This window comes from Nicotiana tabacum, chromosome 16 (genome assembly GCF_000715075.1).
Source record: "Nicotiana tabacum cultivar K326 chromosome 16, ASM71507v2, whole genome shotgun sequence".
NCBI classification, from domain to species: Eukaryota; Viridiplantae; Streptophyta; class Magnoliopsida; order Solanales; family Solanaceae; genus Nicotiana; species Nicotiana tabacum.
The window spans coordinates 169,064,269-169,085,322 of record NC_134095.1 but is presented as its reverse complement, the minus strand read 5'-3'; positions in this window follow the sequence as shown (position 1 = coordinate 169,085,322).

The window sequence follows — 21,054 nt, the reverse complement described above, 5'->3', positions numbered from 1 at the left end:
TCGGTGCTGCCAAGATATATCAGGACTTGTGGCAGCATTATTGGTGGAGGGGAATGAAGAAGGATATAGTTGCATATGTAGCTCGGTGTCTAAATTGTCAACAAGTTAAGTATGAGCATCTGGGACCTGGTGGTATGCTTCAGAAGTTAGATATTCCTGAGTGGAAGTGGGAGCATATCACTATGGATTTTGTTGTTGGACTCCCACAGACTCAGAGGAAGTTCGATACAGTTTGCGTCATTGTGGATAGGCTGGCCAAGTCTGCGCATTTCATTCTTGCGGCAATTACCTATTCTTCAGAGTGGTTGGCTGAGATCTACATTCGCGAGATCATTCATCTTCACGGTGTGCCTGTGTCTATCATTTCTGATCGAGGTACGCAATTGACCTTGCACTTCTGGAGGGTAGTACAGCGTGAGTTAACCACAACATTTCATCCTCAGACGGACGGACAGTTTGAGTGCACTATTCAGATATTGAAGGATATGCTCTGCGCTTGTGTTATAGAATTCAAAGGTTCTTGGGATTAGTTTTTGCCACTTGCAGAGTTTACCTACAACAACAACTACCAGCCAAGCATTCAGATGGCTCCCTATAAGGCATTATACGAGAGGCAGTGTCGATCGCCAGTTGGATGGTTCGAGTTAGGGGAGGCTCGATTTTGGGAACAAATTTAGTATAGAATGCCTTGGATTAGGTCAAGATTATTCAGGATCGACTTCGTGCAGCTCAGTCTAGGCAGAAGAGTTATATTGACCGGTAGAGTTCATGATGTTACATTCATGGTCGGAGAGAGGGTATTTCAACCTAGTTTATCAGCGGTTTATCCGGTGTTCCATGTGTCCATGCTCCGGAAGTATCACGATGATCCGTCCCAAGTATTAGAATTTAGCTCGGTCCATTTGCACAAGGAATAAACTTATGAGGAGGAGTCGGTGGCTATTCTAGCCGACAAGTTCGTCATTTAAGGTCTAAGAGTTATCCTTCATCTTGAGTGTAGGGGAGACGTCAACCCATCGAGGCAACTACTTGGGAGTTCGAGTCGGACATGCTGAGTAGATATCCACATCTTTTCACCAGTCTAGGTACTTTTCTATGTCCGTTCGAGGACGAATAGTTGTTTTAGAGGTGGAGAATGTGATGACCCGATAGGTCATCTAGTATTCTAGAACCTAATTCTGTGGATCGAAGCCTCAAATGCCTTATTTTAGCCTTCCTCGGTTTGTGTGCATAGTTCGGGTGTTTTTCGAAAAGCTATTATGTTAAAAACTAATAAAATATGGAATTTTTGCCTTAAAATTCATTTGAGTTGACTTCGGTTAATATTTTGAGCAAACAGACCCAAATTTGTATTTTGATTGTCCTGATGGGTCCGTATCATGATTTGGGACTTGGGCATACGTCTGGAATCAAATTCGGAGGTCCCTAGCTCGAGTTATCGATTTTTGTTGAAATGTGAAAGTTTAAAGGCTTAATGACTTAGAAAGTTTAACCAACATTTGACTTTATTGATATCAGGTCCGTATTTTTGTTCTGGAACTCGGTACAAGTCCATTACTATATCTGTGGCTTGCTTGTCGAATTTGGAGAGAAACGGAGTTGGTTTGATGTAATTCGAATGTCCGGTTGTTAAAATAGAAGTTCACGAATTTTCTTGAAAATTTCATTTGACTTGGCGTCCAATTCGTAGCTCTAGGTGTTATTTTGGCAATTTTATCGCGCAAGCAAGTTCGTATGATTTTTTTGGACTTGTGTGCATGTTTGGTTTTGAGGCCCGAGGGCTTGGGTAAGTTTCGGATAGGCTACGGAGTGGTTTGGACTTAGAAAACTTAGCTGGTGTTCTTCAGTTTTAGCCTATTCTATTTCAAATTTAGCCAAATTAGACCAACCCAAACACCTAATCATACTCATCCCAATACCCCAAACCCAATTTCTAAATCTACCCAACCCAATCTGATGAAATCTTGGCCATTGATCAATTTTGATCAATGGCCCAGATTCGTTCTTACCGAATTTAACCTAAACGACCTACCCCCCCCAAACCCTCATTCTCTCATCCTCACCCGTCGTCACTCCTCTCATTCTCTCTCAAGCTCCCTCTTCCCTAACCATGGCCTCCACCCGTCGTTGCTTGCTCGCCGTTGATTATGGTGGTTCACCGCCACACCTAACCCTAATGGCCCCCTTCTTATGACCGGAACTCTTGCTATCCTGAGGTCCTCAAGGGACCAATGGCCGTTTACTCACCCCTGGGCTTGTCCTCACCATTCTCAGGCCATCATGGCCCGATTAAGTAAGATCTTTTTATTTTCCGGCTAAACTTATGGGTTTCTAAGCCGGTCTCTCTATTTATGGGTTATTTTTATAGAAAACCCTAATCTCTTCTCCTGTACCTCTTAGATCTGTACCGGATCTGAGGTTTTTCTGAACTATTTTCGTTTGTTTTATGAAAAAACTTTCGATTTCTTAAAGCGTTGGTTTATTTTCCCATTATGGTTTCTGGAACTTTTCTTCAAAACATATCTCTAGTCTTTTAATGTTGTTCTCTGATTCTCATATGTTTAAACGACTTTCTATTAAAATTGCTTTTTAATCACATTTTTGTTATGTTAAAACCCTTGTCTTAACACTATGTTATAATCATGAGTCTGTCTTTGCTGATTTGTTCATTCGATTCATCTGAATATCTGTTTCTCATGAATCTGTTTCGAGTCTCCGTAATTTTACCCTATTGTGCTTATTAGGGTTTCTGACTTGATTCTTCTTGCCTATATTATGTCTATTTTTGTTTATTCATAGAAATTTTTGTTAATTTCCCTTAATCAGTACTACTTTTATTTAAATCCCTGATTTCTTGTGATTGATACCCTTTACTTATTTCATGTGATGATATTCTGTGTTGATTTTCGACTTTTAAATTATCTTATTGTCTTATTATGTGGTTGACTACATTATTTATTGATTCTTAATATTGTTTCCTTAATTAGGACTCTCTGAACCTATCCCTAATTACCGGTTCTATACTTGCACTGTTTGAAGTCTTTCCTTATTTGTTATACTCTAGCTATGTATGATTTCTTTCCTTACTTGTCACATGCGCTCTACCGTTTGAACTAATTCCCTTTATTAAGGGAAGACTAGGACTGATTTTACTCTAAGTTTTATAATTACTGAACAATTTTGATTCTTACCTTATTTACCTAGCTTTCAAAATACTATATATATTGCTCTCTTCTACAGTCTTACAAACATGAACTCACATTAGTTAACATCTCTCATACACTCAAAAGCTCTTTTACTTTCTTTTGTTACTTACTATTGTTACTAAACTAGCCAGCTGTAAGCCAAGGCTAATTATTACACTCTCCTGTTCTTTACATTGTGTTTACTCTCTTTACTGGTATGTTCTGATTTTAAATTCAAGCTCTCAAACCAATATGTTTTCTACTGCTTCAGTTGATCACATTCCTAATCTGTTTCTATCTATTGTTTTCCTGTTCAACATGTAATTGGCCTATTGCTCCACCTAGCTTGTTAGTTATGTCCTACCCCTTTCTAGGATCAGCATGTCTTATGAACTTGTAGTCTGTCTAAATTTGACTCTACCTTGTTTTTTGAATATTGGTTTACTTGCTATTTAGTCTCTAGTATGAACCTTTCTTTGCAAAGCAATCTTTGTTACCCTAAGTTGTCTAATTCTATGTTTTTTCTGAAATTGTTACTGTGTTGTATCATTAGCTATCCCCCATACCATGAACCCCCTAAAGTATATCTGATTCTATAACTATGTTCTAATTAACACCCCTGAATCTGTGTCCTATTGTTTGCACTATTAGCTAACCCCTTAATTGCAAAGACTTCTGTTTACGTCTATTATGTGTTCTATCCCCAATTACCCTTGTGTGAAGGGTTGTTATTTGAGTGTTGCTGAACCTGTTTTGGCTCTATGTTTGATCTGTTGTTTGTGTGATTACACAACTATTGTCAAAAAACTGTTTTACTGAACAATTCTCCTATTTTATAAAACTACTTCAACTGAGTCTTTATCAAACACTACTTTCCTATTAAAAACTTTTCAAAACTATGTCAAGCACTCTCACTCTACTCTTAGGTACTTAAGTTCTCCCCTCCAGTGTGTGACTGCCTTGGGATCCCTGGATCCTTTTAAACTTTGATACACTAGAGCTGGCTCTTCCACACTGCACTTACTCAGTTCTGGTTATGAAGTCTGGGTGTGAGCAATGCCCGAGATCCTTGGGGTCCTTAGGGAACTCTGATACACCCGGACATAAGAAAGGCTATGAAACTTTGGCATATGAGGATATGGACAGTTTGGTATATTTGGGCCTGCTTGAGGCTCCCTATAGTGTAACTTCTTCTTTTCCTTTATCTCTTTATGTAATTGATTCAGCTGGTCTATAATAACTATTTGTAAACGAATATTTGGGATGACTAGTGAAATTGAGAGGGTAGTTATATATTTCTATCAATATCATTGGGGTCGAAAGCATGTTATAGGCTTTACCTTATTTATGCTTGCATTAGAATACCTGCTTTGGGACCAATAAATTCAAATCGTGTCATGCACTAGAGATCATGCTTTTAGATTTCACGTATACTGCTTCAACATCTCATTTGACCCTAATACATGTTTATCACTTAGAAATCCTGCTCGTGGGTTGATAAACAACATTAACATAAAAGTTGTTACTCCTGCACATCCTGAAATCATGTCTTAACAATTCTATAACTCTTTTTGTGCATTTAGAGATCATGCTTTAAGAATTCTATTAATTTAAAGATTATTGTCATAAAACTATCGTTTCTGTGCATTTAGAAATTATGAATTAGACACTCTATTTGCATTTGCTTAGCCGCGGCTAGTTAAACTACTGATTATGAAAGGATGTAAAAATAGTCTCACATATGATCGTCTTGTTTCAATTAAAACTGGTAACAATCCCTGTATTCTCAGAATGCTTTAGGCAAGAAACAACTCTTGAACTGTTAATGATTTTGTAACTATTATGCATGATCCCACGCCTAGGCAAGCCTTAGGTAATCAATTTGTGTAAGACTGGAGAACTATTTTCGTTTGTGTTTACTACTTAACGACTTACATATGTGAATCAGTAGGCAAACTGATTAGGACCTTACTGTCGAGTTCATAAAAAACAAAGTTGCATATTTCTGTGCATTGACATCCACTTAGACATCCTGTTTAGGTCTTTTCTATAATAAAAACTGCTCTTGTTTGTGTTTGAGACATGCTGCTTATGTGCATTACTTGTGGAGGTAAAACCTGGACCTCTTAACTGCTTTTTCCTGCATTTATCTGTTAAGTCCTATGTGTTCTTGCCTGTCGCCTAGAATTTTCTCCTTTTAAAACACGTTATGGGTTGTCTAGAACTGCCCATATTTAGAGGTCCTAAACTTCGGGACACAAGAAAGGGACGGGTAACAGCACACTTAGAGTTCATTAAATAAAAACTTGCTTAATAACCACTTAGGGGTGGGTAATGGGTAGAAAGGGATATGATGACTACGCGCTAATGTCACGTGTATCCCCTCATTGAGGAGTATTTACCGGGCATTGTGTGGGGTGATCCTGTAAGCTAAGCAACCTATGACCCCTCTTTCCCAAATTCCATTTGCTTAAACTTTACTTTTCTATATGTACACAGTTTGCTCAAGTCTTTCCTTTGTCTTATTATTTGAGTAATGTAATGTCTAAAACCTACTCTTATTTGTAATTATGTGTTTAAACTATTTGTTAAAGGACTAGTTCATAAGTATAAGTTCTGCTGGGACCCACCGTTGTGGACCACGAGGGGTGCCTAAAACCTTCCCCTCAAGGTTATTTTGAGCCCTTACCCTAAATCTTTGGTAATGCAAATCAATATAAGAGTTAATAAATCTAGGTGCCCTAACGCACCATAATCCATTAGGTGGCGACTCTTCAAAATCCAAATTCCCAAAAAGAAAATGAGTTATTATCCCCCATGAATGTTAGAACCCGGACTTTCTCCGCAGAGGAAAAAAGGGGGCGCGACACCTACTTTGATCATGTTATCCATGCTTAGCCTAGCTACTTCTCAAATTGATCATTCTTTCTACATTTATGGGTTTTTTGTGATAATTGAGTATTGATTCTAAAGTTGATGTTGGTATTGTGGAACCATTTTGATGTAAGGATTGTTCTTGTTCATTCTATCTCCATGTTGTTATATGTTCATTGTTATATGGTAAGGGAGAGTGTTAATGCACGAAGGTGATGTTGTGTCGTATTTGAGTGTTAATGGTCGATGGGTGATGCCATGCCATATTGTGAGAGTTAATGCACGAAGGGTGATGTTGTGCCATATTTTGAGAGTTAATGCATGAAGGGTGATGTTGTGCCGTATCTATTGATTTATGATGAAAGTGAGAGTAAAAGCACAAAGGGTGATGTTGTGCAGCATTAATGTTCCATTGTGAGGTTATGAGTAAAAGCACGAAAAGTGATGCCGTGCAATTTTATTCATTGCGTTTATTCATTTTACTGGTTAAAGGCATATTGACTGTTCTGATTTTCATTTTTATTGTAATTATTTTATCTTGTACCCTTTTAGCATGTTCCCTCCCAATAGTACATGTTTAGCCTTTATTTGTTGTTATCTTGTACGTATATTGTTATCTGCATCGCTTTATTACGTGGGTGTCTTGTCACAACCTCATCTTAGGCTCAACACTTATAGAGTACATGGGGTCGGTTGTACTCATACTACACTCTGCACTACTTGTGCAGATGTTGGTACGGGTCTCGGCTGTCCATGAGGCGTTTTAGCTTGGAACTACTTTTGGAGACTCGAGGTAGATCTGCTGGCGTCCGCTAACCTTGAAGTCCCCTTCTATTTTCCCCATTTTACTGTTCTTTTCATTCAAGACAGTTGTATTTACTTCTAACCTTGTTTGTAAAGATTCTAGAAGCTCGTGAATTGTGACTCTAAATATGGGTTGTACTAGATATTATTGGCTTTTATATTATTCCGCACTCAATTTTAGTTTTATTTCGGCTTAATTGATTTTGTTATTGGAATTGGTTAAAATTGTCTTAAAGATCCTCTAACATTGGCTTTCCTAGCAAGTGAAATATTAGGCACTATCACGGTTCCATAGGTGGCAATTCCGGCCCGTCACAGTTTTTATCAAAAAAATTCTAAAGAGAATAATTGTGTTTTAAACATTGATTCAATGTTGGATATGGATGAAATTAGTATGATTGGACTAGTATTTTAATGGGTATTCGGATTTTGTGAATTTTGTCAGGTTCCGAGGTGCGAGCCTGGAGTTGACTCTTTGGGTTGGATTTTTAGTTTTCATTAAAGATCAAAGCTTTATCATCCGAAATTATTTCCCTATGGTTTTTATTTATGATATTAAGTTAGTTTAGCTAGATTTGAGCCATCCGGAGGTTGTTTCACACGAGTAGGTTATTTTGGAGTATCAGTTTAGCTTCTTTGAGGTAAGTATCTTGCCTAACTTTGTGTGGGGAAACTATCCCTTGTGATTTGAGTCGTTTATGTTATTAGTATTATATGAAATCCATGTATGTGAGGTGATGAGTACATACTCGGGCTTATATATGAAAATTGACCGGTTTAGACCCTTAGTCTTTTTTATGTATTTATTTGAAATTGTTAGCACCTGTTATATCTTTTATTCGTCATGTTTACTATCACATGTTTTATTTGAAGTTGTTGTTATATGTCACATTCTTTAATGGTCAAGTTTGCTCTTATATACTTTATTTGAAGTCATTAACACTTTTACCATTATGTGGTTTCTTTTATAGTTGAGTTACTCTTTGTTGGAATTATTGTCACATGATACAACTTTGTTGCTGGGTTACACTCATTCAATTAGACGTAGTACTAGTTCGTTCCATCTGTTTCATTGTTAGCCTAACTCATACACTAGAATCCGAAGTTTTCCATTTTATAGAAATACTTTCGTCACCACCCAAAATCCAACTAGCCGTGATGACACCTAACCTCACCTGCTAGGCAAGCCTGATGTTTTAAGCGTCAATACCACACAAGAGGGGGAGGTGATTTGTGTGATACCCAATTTTTGATCTAGAAGAACCAGGTTCTTCTAGGTGTTCTAACTACTATTGTTTACGGAATTAAAAGTACATAAAATAAAGAACAGGGAGATTTTTACGTGGAAAACATCTGGCTCAAAAGGTGAAAAAACCACGACCTACTACTCAGTAGGATTTTCCCAAACTTCCACTAAAATCACTGAGCCAAAGCAGCATTTACAAAAATTCTTTATAAACCTAAGGATTAACTCTAATCTCGTTGTAGCACACAGCCTCAACTGTTGCAACAACTTCAAGTTAGCTTATAACTTGAACACTCAAAGTAGCTAAAAATTTGCTTCTATGTAAGCTGGAAAGGTACAACTTTAAACCACCTACTAAAATTGAACTAGAATACAAAAAAACACAATGGAACTAGTTCTTCTATCTCGTTCAAGTAGCATCAGTAGTGCACACTCAATTTCACATAAGTTGCTTGCAAAATCACCTTGCTCTTTTTCTTTCAATTTAATTCAACTTCTGCATTTGTGCAATGCCTGTAAAAGAGATCAATCACTATCATTTAATAGGTTAGTAATCACAGTTTGATTGGGACTTAATTGTTGATCTTCTATCGTAGTTGAGTCCTTGAAGATCTCAAACTCCAACACTATCTTTTATCCAGATTGTGTTCGCTTCATATAAGGAGACCTTCTCCCCTTATCCAATATGCAACATTTTCGATCAGATCAGGAGATATTGTTGATGACTTATCTTCTTCATGCTCATCTCCTTCATGTGCATCTCACATGTTTAGATCAAGACTGTGCTTCACAAGATGGACCTGGTCCATGACTGAGTTCATTTGTCATTCTTCAAAACTTTACCTGTTCCTGGGCCAACAAATACCCCCTTTTTGATGATGACAAACTCTGTGCTTTTTTACTGATCAAAGAACCTGTAAGAACTCAGCTTAACCATCAACACTAAACTTTGAAAATTTACTTATCATCAAGGACTGGGTTAATTATGTTATAAATATCACTTATTTCAGAATAATTTGTATAAAGTACATTATCTCTTCCCCTTTTTGGCATCATCGAAAAGTTGCATACATAGTGTGAATTCCAGATATTAATAAGTACTCATGGCCACTGGGGCAACTGCAAGTGCAATCATGGTGCAATCATCAGTAATCAAACAAACATATTTAAACTATTAAGGTTAGAATAACCATTGAACAAGAGATAGCAATAGTTGTCATTGATAGAGATATTTTTCCACAAACAAACCACAAAAAGAAATAAAAACATCCAAACCATGAGCAAAAACAGAAAAAGCCCTAATCTGGGTCACTGGTTACTAGAACTAGTTCAGGAATCAGAAACTAGGAGTCCTAAGGCTTGGAGGAACTGGAGGGTTGAGTTTGGAGAAGAGTCAGCATATTCTGAAGAATTCTATCATTCTTCTCCTTTTCTTTTGCAAGCTCAATTTTGATATCATCCCTCTCAGGTTCCACTTCAACCACACGAGCCTGGAGCCTAGCAATTTCAGCATCCTTAGCAGCACACTCCTGAACCAAAGTTCTAACTTTGCTATTGATGGGTGTTCTCAGAGATGAACCAGGTTCAACTGGGATGGCATTGACTGGATAGTCACAAGCAAGAAGAGTTTTGACCTCAAAGTGTTCTTTGCTTGAGGCCATTTCTTATTTCTTCAGGGGCACATTGAGCTTGTCCAAAACTATGGTCAGAATGAAGCCATAAGGAGTAGCATGAGCCTTGGAACCATTGATGACCCTGTCTAGAAATTTGACTATGAGTGCAGGCAAGTTGATTTGTTTTCCCCTCTTAAGGCATTCCATAAGCACCAGATTCATGTAGTTGGCAGTGTACCTTCTCTCATGTCTTGGCAATAAGCATTTGTTTACAAACTCAAACACTACCTTGTGCTGAGGCCTCATCTCACTCTTCTATACAGCTCTGGCTTCATTTACATCCTCAGAATCACAGAATCTTTTGGTGATTTCAAGGGCAGTAGGGAGGGAGTCCGGGCATGGCCACATTTGCCTAGTATAATCATCAAACCCTTCAAAGGGTATGTCCAGAATCTCTCCTAGTTTCACAGCATCAAATTTCACTTGAACTCCCTTCACCTAGCTACTGCCAACTCCATCCTTAACAACAGTATTTGCCATGAATTCAATCAACTGATTTCTATGTAGCCTTTCTTCCATTCGAATGGCCATGTCCTTCCATCCCTGAAATGCTAAGCAGTCTATCAATCACATCATCCCTGGTTCCACCAGTTCCTTCAACAATCTACCTTTCAAGATTTTTCTTCTGCTAAAAATGGCAAGCTTGTCCTGTTCCTTCTAAGATTCATTTTCTTCTTCTTCTCCACTCCAATCCTCATCATCAGAAACCTTTGTTTGTTTAGCTTTCACTATAGATCTTCTCCTCTTGGAAAGTGTGGGTTCAACAGCTACAGGTACAGAGGAAAACTTCTTGGAGGTAGTCTTGGTTTTCTTAGGCTTAGGTGTAGGAACCTCCACTATTGTACCCCTCTCTTGATGGACCAGTTCCATCTCATATTCCGCAACAACTTCTGAGGATTCTGCAACCTTTCCCTTTCCTTTGTCCATTTTCTTTTTCTTGCTTTCTTCTAAAGCCTTTTGTAGATCAGCTTCACTTTGTTTTACCCTGCTTCTTGTAGCTCTACCCCTAGGCACTGAAGAGGCAGTAGGTGTTTGGGATGAGGCTTTTCTTTTCTGGGATGTCTTGGGAACATTTGGGGCTTTTGGTGTGGTAGCTTTGCGTTTCTTTGGGTCATAACATGCCCCAATCTTTCTCAGTAGATCCGCTAGGGTATCTTTAGTAGATGAAACGGGTTCCTCTCTCCTTTTGCTCAGATGAACCAATCCCTCAGCAGCCTCCCCAGACCCACTTTCCCCTGACTTCATGCCACTTTATTCTAACCTCTCTTGTGCAACCCCACATATAGCAAGAACTTCTCCCTTCCCATTTCCCCTCTCTTCACCACATGCACCCTCTCTCTCTCTTTTTTTCCAGACTTCTTTTTACCTCCACTCCTACTCGTCTCAGCCAACTTAATATCCCTAATGGGTCCAACCAGAACAAACCTAGTTTCTAAGTTTTCAATAATAGATGAACTTACCTCAGTAGGGAATTCTTGAGTCTTATCAGAGTCAGAAGACCCATGTCCATCTACCTCAGTCGCGGATTGAAAAGATTCAGTCTTAGAGTTAGAATCAGAATTTTGAGCTGGGCTTTCTTTCACTCGGAAAGCTTTCAACCTTTCATTTAAAACCTTCCTCAGAGCCCCAGATACTACAGTTTTTCGGGCAAGTATTTTCTGCCTTCTAAACCTAGGTTTCGGAGATTCAATGGGTGGAGTAGATGAGGATGAATTTGAGGGATATGGTGGTGGAGGAGTCTTATGATGATCTTGTGGGTTAGACATGATTCTTTGTTTCTTGAGAAAATATGGGAATTTTGGAGAAGAGGGCAATTAGGATTGAAGTTGATTTTTTTGACGGTTTTAGAATTTTGAAGAGGGATGGAGATGTGATGTGTATTTAAAGAGAATTAGACATTAATTAGGTAATGGCAGCTTTTTCAGGGGTCAAACAGAAGTCTAATCAAACTGAAATTCCAGCATTTTAATGATAAATTTGGTTTCCATAGATTTTTGGCAAAATATGCGGTTTTAGAGTTCTGGAGGGACGGAACTGGTTCAATGCTCAACGGATAGAATTTTCTACTAATTTTACAAGTATAGGACTTCTGCTCATGATTGAATTATTAATCTTTCTAATTGTGCAGAGTATAGAAAACATACCTAAACTTTCATATGAACCCATACTGATGAACCAGGTTCTTCATATAGAACTCTCTTGAACATGCTTCAAATGCCATAATAGAGAAAAAATTGTAAAAGATCAGTGAGTTATATATACACCTGTCATAGGAGTATGCTGATTAAAGTAAAAAACTGAGTAAGAATTAGTCTAGATATTTACACAAAGTTAGAATAATTCCTAGCCAATTTTTTTTTCATTGTATTCTGAGCTGGGCCTATTAGGTGATCTTAATAATCCCTAATTCCAACCTGTTCCTCTCAAAGTTTTCTCTACTCAGTGCTTTAGTAAAGATGTTATCAATTTGCTTATCAGTAGCACATAATTCTATGGAGATCAGAACTTTCTCATAGTTGTCTCTTAAGAAAGGGTGCCTAACATCTATGTGTTTAGTCCTTTTATGATGAACAGGGTTCTTTGTCATACTTATAGCACTAGTGTTATCACATAATACAGGAATGCAATCAACTTCAATACAAAAATCTATCAGTTGCTATTTGATCCATAACAATTGAGCACAACAAGAGGCAGCAGCAACATACTCAGCTTTAGCATTAGATAAGGCCACTGAGTTTTGCTTTTTGGTATCCCATGACACAAGACATGAACCAAGAAAGTGGGCCATACCTGAGGTGCTTTTCCTATCCACTAGGAAACCTGCATAATCAGCATCAGCATATCCTACTAGATTAAAATTACTACCTTTGGGGTACCAAAGACACAAATCAGTAATGCCTTTCAAATATCTCAGTATCATCTTGATAGCAGTCAAGTGAGACTCCTTTGGATTTCCCTGAAAACGAGTATAAAACCCTACACTGAAAAGAATGTCAGGTCTGCTTGCAGTAAGATACAAGAGTGAACTAATCATACCCCTATACAAGTTTTGATCAACTGATGAACCAGGTTCATCAATGTCAAATTTGGTGGCAGTTGCAATGGGTGTGTCTATTTCTTTTGATTCTTCCATTTTAAACTTTTTGATAAGCTCTTTTGCATACTTCTGCTGATGGATCATGGTTCCATTAGGACTTTGTTTGATCTACAAGCCTAAGAAGAAGTTAAGCTCACACATCATACTCATTTCAATCTCACTCCCCATTAATTTTGCAAAGTCCTTACTTAGCTTATCAGTGGTGGCCCCAAAGATTATGTCATCAACATATATTTGTACAACAAGGAGATCCTTACCTTTTTCCCTTAAGAATAAGTTACTATCAATTTTACCTCTTTTGTAACCATGTTCCAGTAGGAATTTGGACAATCATTCATAGCATGCTCTTGGGGCCTGCTTGAGTCCATAGAGAGCCTTGTCTAACTTGTACACATGCTCAGGACATTCCTTGCTCTCAAACCCTGGAGGTTGTTTCACAAACACTTCTTCCTTCAGAGAGCCATTAAGGAAGGCACTTTTGACATCCATCTGATGAAGAGTGAATTCCATGTGTGCTGCAAAGGCTATGAGAAGTCTAATTACTTCTAGTCTTGCAACAAGAGCAAAAGTCTCATCATAATCTATGCCTTCCTCTTGACTATAACCTTGGACCACCAGTCTTGCCTTGTTTCTTGTAACTGTTCCATTTTCATCAAGTTTGTTTCTGAAGACCCACTTTGTACCAATGACTGATCTGTTCTTGGGTCTTGGAACTAGATGCCAAACTTGACTTCTCTCAAACTGATTCAGTTTATCTTGCATCGCAATCACCCAATATACATCCTGCAAAGCCTCAACAACATTTTTAGGTTCAATAAAAGGTAGAAAGGCATCAAAAGCACACATATTCTTTAATTGTGATCTAGTTTTGACTCCAGATGTTGGATCAGTGATAATGTTCTCAATAAGATGAGAACTTTGATGCTTGTGAGGTTTCACAACCAACTGGTTTCTACTATATGTTTCTCCCATGTTCTGTTGCTGAGGAACATAGTCATGAACAGGTTCCTTTAATAGATGTTTTTCAATTCTTCTTTAATTAGTTCCCCCTGTCAGGCTGCTCTGGATGGAAGAACCTGTTCCATCACTTGTTCCTTCTGTTGGTGCCACTTTGACTTGTGTTGAGGCTTCAGTTAAGTCCTTTACCAATCTAATGGCTTCATCTTCATGTTCCTGTCTCTTAGAAAGAATGTTAGTTTCATCAAATACTACATGTACATTTTCTTCTACACACAAAGTTCTTTTATTAAACACTTTATATGCTTTGCTACATGAAGAATATCCCAAGAATACTCACTCATCACTTCTGGGATTAAACTTACCTAGGGAGTCTTTTCCATTATTGTGCACAAAACACTTGCAACCAAATGCCCTAAGATGGGATATGTTTGGTTTTCTCCCTTTAAGTAACTCATAGGGAGTATTCTCTACAAGAGGTCTAGTCATGCATATATTGATAATGTAACATGCAGTATTTACAGCCTCTGCCCAGAAGCTATGGGGCAATTTACTAGAAAGAAGCATAGTCATAGTCATGTCTTCAAGAGTCTTATTCTTTCTTTCAACTACTTGGAGGCTCGAGTGGATCTTTGTTTGCTGGTATGTTAGATTTTGGATATAACGTCGGAATTCAGACTGGTTTTCTTAGTGTTGAGCAATTCTGAACTATTGCGCTACGGGCAATACCGAAAATGCCACGAGTTGAGTGATGAATTGCATTGGAATATGTTCTAGTAGAGTGGTTTATATTTCAAAGGACCAGTGGACGGTTGGGAAAGATTGCTTTCGTAATTGGGCATTCGTGATGGATGTCAGTGCAAAGGTTGCTATCATTAATTCAGTTCTGGTATTGGGGGACTTTTCAGATGAGTTTCATATGGCTAGGCATGTCGCCGGGCGAGGTTGTTGATTTCGGTATTAATTTGGTGCTGGGCACCGGATCGTCTAGCTCCGATATGAGTTGTAGTAGTGGAAGTCGAGCGGGATGAGTAATTGGGTATTGCTCCGTGAATAACGTACCGGTTATGTTCTATTAGGTTTGCGTGGTGTGTGTTATTTGTTTCACCGTAGGGGTAATAATTTGATTTGGCTCCAGACATCAATTGAGCATGGTTGTCAATTTCAAGCATAGTGACTTGAGGTGTTTCATGTGGAGTAGTATTTGGATAGGATCGCGCGTTGCAGCAAAGCTGTGTGGAAACATGACATTGCGGGTCAAATTTGTGTGTCCTATTTCTATGATGTGAGACAGGGTCTCAGCCTTGTGTTGTGGCAGAACTGGTGAGTTTCAGGTACAACTCTCTCAGTTGAGTCATTTTCATGATTTGAGTATGTTCGGACTATTTCTTATTGGTGCACGTATTATGCAAGTTGTGGTTTAGGCATGTATTGATATGTCATGTCACCAGAGTGGTGTGTTTGGTCAGAAGGGATCGTTGGGATCATTAATGAATACAAACAGATTCGAATTCAGCATGTTTAAGGGGTTAATATCGAGGTTCAGTTCAAATTTGCTATGGTAATTGCCAGAGGGGAAATGGCCTCATGAATGGTTAACCTGAGAAATGGTTTCGGTTTATTGCGTGTGTCAGTATCATTAGCAGTATATGAAAGTGTTGGAATGAGATTTCAGTCGATAAGAGTTTCTCTATCGGTATTTAGGCGTTATGTGCAGCTGCTACGAATAGAGGTTATGGTTGCGAGCATTAGAGCTAGGTGGTTTATCATGTAATGGCACCGAGGTTGCAGGTATGGGTTATTACAGCTGGTTCAGGCTTATTCTGAGTATAGATGTGAGGTTTTGATCGTGTGTATGGTTTCGAAAAGTGCAATGTGGTTCTATGGTTTACGGACTAGATGGATTGTGAAATTTCAGCTATATGGTGTTATCGGACCTATGAGAGATAGGGTGACATGGGATCACCCCGGGTATATGCTTGGTAAGGTTATCCAGCTATTGGTTGGCTTCTAGGACAACTCTGGGTACGCTCGAGGACGAGCGTTTGTTTAAGTTGGGGAGGATGTGACGACCCGACCCGTCGTCTCGTGAGTTACCGCCCTATTTCCCCCATTTTATGCTTCTTCATGTTTCTTTATCGGTATTCGATGTGTTAGAGTTAAATCGGATTGGTTTTGATAGGAAATGAGACACTTAGTCTCTTTAAGGAAGGCTTATTTTGGAAAAGTCAACCGGATATTGACTATTGAGTTAGAGGGCTCGGATGTGATTTCTGGTGATTCGATTAGCTTCGGGGGATGATATGTGGCTTAGGAGTGTGATCGGAATTGATTTTGGAGGTCTGGAGTAGAATTAGGCTTGAATTGGCGAAGTTAGTATTTTGGCGAATCTTGGTTGGTAGGTGAGATTTTGATACGGTGGTCGGAATGGAATTTTGAAAGTTGCAGTAGCTTCGTTAGGTGATTTTGGATGTGTGTGCACAATTTCAGATCATTCGGAGGGGTTTTGGTCGGGTTTTTGATCAAATGTGTATTTCGGAAGTTTTAAAGAAATTTAGGCTTGGATCCGATGTAATTTGATGGTTTGGGTGTTGTTTGTGGTGTTTTGATGATTGGAACAAGTTTGAATGATGTTTTAGGATGGGTTGGCGCCTTTAGTTGAGGTCCCGGGGGCCTCAGGGTGATTTCAGATGGTTAACGGGAATTTTTGAAGTTGGAAAATGCTGCAGAAATGCAGCAGTCAGTGCAGAGCAATTTTGCTCTATGCGATCGCATAGCACAAAGGGCTGCGATCGCATAGAAGGATTTTAGGGGTTGTTTGGTTGTTCAATGCGATCGTATGAAGGGGTTTAGATCGCACAATGTTGTTTGGTAAGGCACTGTGATCGCATAGGGCTTGTTGCGACCGCATAGGGTAATTTGAGACCATGGAGTTTTTGGTCTATGCGATCGCTTAGGGCCTGTTGCGATCACATAGAGTTAGTTACAGTGATCCGGGCAGAATGTTAAAAACATTTCATACGCGAATCCAAACACATTTCCTCCATTTTTGAGCAACCTTGAGAGCTTTTGGATGTGAATTGAAGGGGGTTTCGACGGGAAGTGATTGGAGGTAAGTCCTATGAACTAAAAATATGTTTTTATTGTGAAATTGATCTTGGAATCCATGGAAATTTAGCAAAAGAGGAAGAACTAGGGCTTGAGTTTTAATATTTCAAATTTGGATTTGAGGGGTCATTTGGACTCTGATTTTGGTAAATTTTATATGTATAGACTCGTGGCGAGATAAGGAATCCGGTGTTGTCAATTTTCTGATTTTTCGAGAAATGGGCCCGGGGCTCGGGTTTTGCTAATTTCGGGATTTTTGATATTTTTCGAATGTTTTCGCTTAGGCTTTGTTCCCTTAGCATATTGTGACGTATTTGTTCTGATTTTGGATAGATTCGACGCGCGTGAAGGCCAATTCGAGGGGCAAAGGTGTCGCGAGCTAGAGGATTAGCCAGTTCGAGGTGAGTAATGGTTGTAAATGATGTCCTGAGGGTTTGAAACCCCGGATTTGCACATCGTAGTGCTATATTGAGGCAAGATACGCGTTGGATGATGAGCGTGGGGTCTTTCACTACTGAGGGATTGTGACTTGGTCCATCCCGATTGATGATTTTACTGAATATTTGACTGAAATTCATTTGTTGTCATCATGATTTGGGCTGATTGCCATATTATGGGCTTCGTGCCAACTATTTGAACCCTTCGGGAATTTTCATCACTGTTTCCTCACTGCTTGACTTATTATTTGAACTCACTCCTGTTGATATCTACTGTTTTACAAACTCAGCCACTTTTACTCAGATTTGAAACTTAAATGATATTTCTACATCATGTTTTGGGCTGAGAACTACTGTTTTACTAATGCCCAAGGGGCTTGTGATGATTTTTGGACTGAGTGAGGCCGAGGGCCATATGTGAGGATATGCTGAGTGATATGAGGCCGAGGGCCTGAGATACTTTATATGCCACGAGGTGGCTTGAGTGATGTGAGGCTGAGTGCCGAGTGATGATGCCTCGAGATGGCTTGATACAGCGCTTGGGCCGTAAGGGGCCCCTCCGGAGTCTGCACACCCACAGTGAGCGCGGGTACCCATTATGCTAAGTGATTGATACTATGCCCGAGGGGCTGATATGAGTGATTGTGAGGTAGCCCGAGTGGCTGATACTATTCTGAGAGTGAGCCCGAGGGGCTGATACTGTTCTAAGTGATTGATACTGAGCCCGAGGGGCTGATACTGTACTGACAGTGAGCCCGATGGGCTGATACTATGCTGAGCGATTGATACTGTGCCTGAGGGGCGGATTTCTACTTGTTATTTACCTATTAAATTACCTGTTTTACTTGTTTTAAAAAGGAATATCAATTGATTTCTTCACTGATTTACTGCTTTAAGTGATTTTTACTGCTTGATATGGAATTGCTTTGTGCCTTTATGTGTTTTCATACGTTCAACCATTATTTGTAATTATTACTCACTAAGTCGGAGTACTCACATTACTCCTTGCACCTTGTGTGCAGATGCAGGTATTTATACACCCGGTAGCGGATTTTGGTTGATCAGAGGCAGAGTTATCGGAGCTTAGCGAGGTGGCTGCCGGCGTTCGCAGCACCGCTTTTCTCCCTTTTGTTCACTATTCCTGTTTTGTAAAAATTTTGACCTTGTAGTTGTACCTACACCCTAATAGATGCTCATGACTTGTGACACCCCGGTTTGGGCTGTGCCGGGATGGTTCCTGTTGTTATTATCGTTAAATTCCACAATTTATGAATATTATATTATATGTTATTACTGTTTATGATGATTAACTGTCTAAAAGAGGTGTTCCGTCTTGGTCTGGGTAGCCTTGTCTTCACGAGAGGTGCCATCACGACCAGGTTCGGGGATTGGGTCGTGACAACCAAGCAAGGCGATTAGGTATATTCCTATCCTAACCGCAAATCCGCTCCCCCTCAGAGTTAATATCTTGCTATACTCAATCTTATATGAAATCTAGAATTCCCTCTGCCGAGTTCAATCCTAGATTCGTAGATAGTATTCAATTGGTGATCAAGCAATCAAATAATTAAGCACAAGATTGAATAAATAAACCAATATGATAAAATAATAAGAACAATTCAAGCTTCAAACTAAAACGTTCATGTAGCACCCAAAACTCTAGAACAAATAAACTATGAGATTAAAGGAAAAGAAGGGAAGAAAAATTAGTTAGAAGCCTCCTCCAAGCGTGTTGTGTGTTGCCTCACGTGAATTCCCCTTCATAGTGTGTTAGATCCCTCCAAAGTGGCATCTCTCCTCTCCAAAAATAGGTTTAGTCTTGCTTTTATACGTGTTGGGTAGGTCTAGGACCGAAATAACCTTGTCCCGGGCGAAATTGGACAAAATCACGTCACCGGCGCCCTGGGTAGCGCCAGGCACCCACCAGGGCGCTGCCTCAAACTTCCATTGTGCTTCCAGCACCACAGGTGGCGCCAGGCACTGCTTGTGGCGCACAAATGCTCAATTTGTCCGGTTTTGTTTGTTTTGGCTCAAATCTTGCGCGTTTCGCCCCCAATTGCTCCTGAATCATTCCTATACATTAAAACACTTCAAATTAACATAAATCATAGTATTTAACACCCCAAATTCACGAAACAAAAGTAAAATATGAGGCGATATACATAGAAATATATGTGCTTTAAGCTAAATATCAACACCCCACACTTAGACTCTTGCTTGTCCTCGAGCAATGGGAGTATCTAATAAACCTCCAACTACGTACAAGTATCAATTATAGAGGGGCACTTTAACTTTTAACCACACACTATACCTTTGACTATGATCAATACCGGCACACAAGCATGAACACACAAAATTTCACATTCTTCCCGTTTTAGCATGCCCAAATATAACCCTTCAATTCAATCAATTTCAACAAACTATTTGTCACCACCCAACTTCAAAAGCCGACTTGCAACCAGTATGCACCCTCAATTCATGCACTTACCCAACATGAAAGTTTACAACATTACCAATCATTCATGAGATCATGTGCCCTTACCAACAAACAAAAGAGTAAATATAGTAATCCACACATTCAAATATACTTTTGAATATAGATTAAGGATATCGCACAATTGAACAAAATTCACTCACTCTCACAAAGAGTTCATATGCATACCGTGGTCGTACCATAAGCTTGCCCGTAGTGTGTATCTCTACTAATTTAAGCTAGCCAAATCTAGGATCAATTAGGACTTTAAGGTTGTAATGTAGGCTAAGAGACGGGTATGGTACATTTAGAAATAGTGACTAACCCTCCTAAGAACTTTAATGCAATACTTTCACAATTCAAGCACATATTCTTCTCAACCAATTCACTTGCCATATACATCATAGCCCTCTTTTCAATTAAGCACTTCTATAATTCCACTAGCACAAATCATTAAGAATTGGAGGAGTGTATTTTTTTCTATATTATTTGAACTATCATATTTTTTTCTCTTTTCTTGCAATTTTTCTTTTCCTTTCTCTTTTTTTTTTCTTTTCTTCACACACTCCATACATTAAGATTCATTGGCTAGTGACTTTTGAGTTCAACTTTAGTGCACCAACGGGCCCTTCCATGGTTCCACTCAAAAGCTACTCCCCAATCTCTAACCTTACTTCTTTTAGGGACTAAGTGCCTTATGAGGTAAAGGTTCTATCTCAAATTAAGAACAAAATAGGAGTATGGTTTATAATGTGGGTGCCAAAAGAAAGGTTGATAGGCTCAAAGGGACTAGCAATGGAAAATTTTATTTCTATGTGACAAGCACATCCATGATCAAGCAAGAAAATGCTTACGCCATCTCCTAGATTAGCACAACATACAATTTCGCTTCAAGTAACGCACGGGGCAAGTTCTAGACTACACAGGATAGCACAGAAAATCACAAATCCTCACACATATGTTGCACATGACTCAATCAAAACGGTTGTGTTCAACTCTCAAGTCAAGAAAGCACACATAATTAAGAAATTTAAGCAATATTGCACTATGTGGCATACAAGTCAAACAACTGAGAAAAGGCGTCACAAAATAGGCTATTTACTTTACTTAGGCTTCACAATTAAAACCAAATAAATGGGAAAACAGAATGTATGTCATAGCCTAATATGCCAGAATCAACCATGTCAATGAATATCTCAG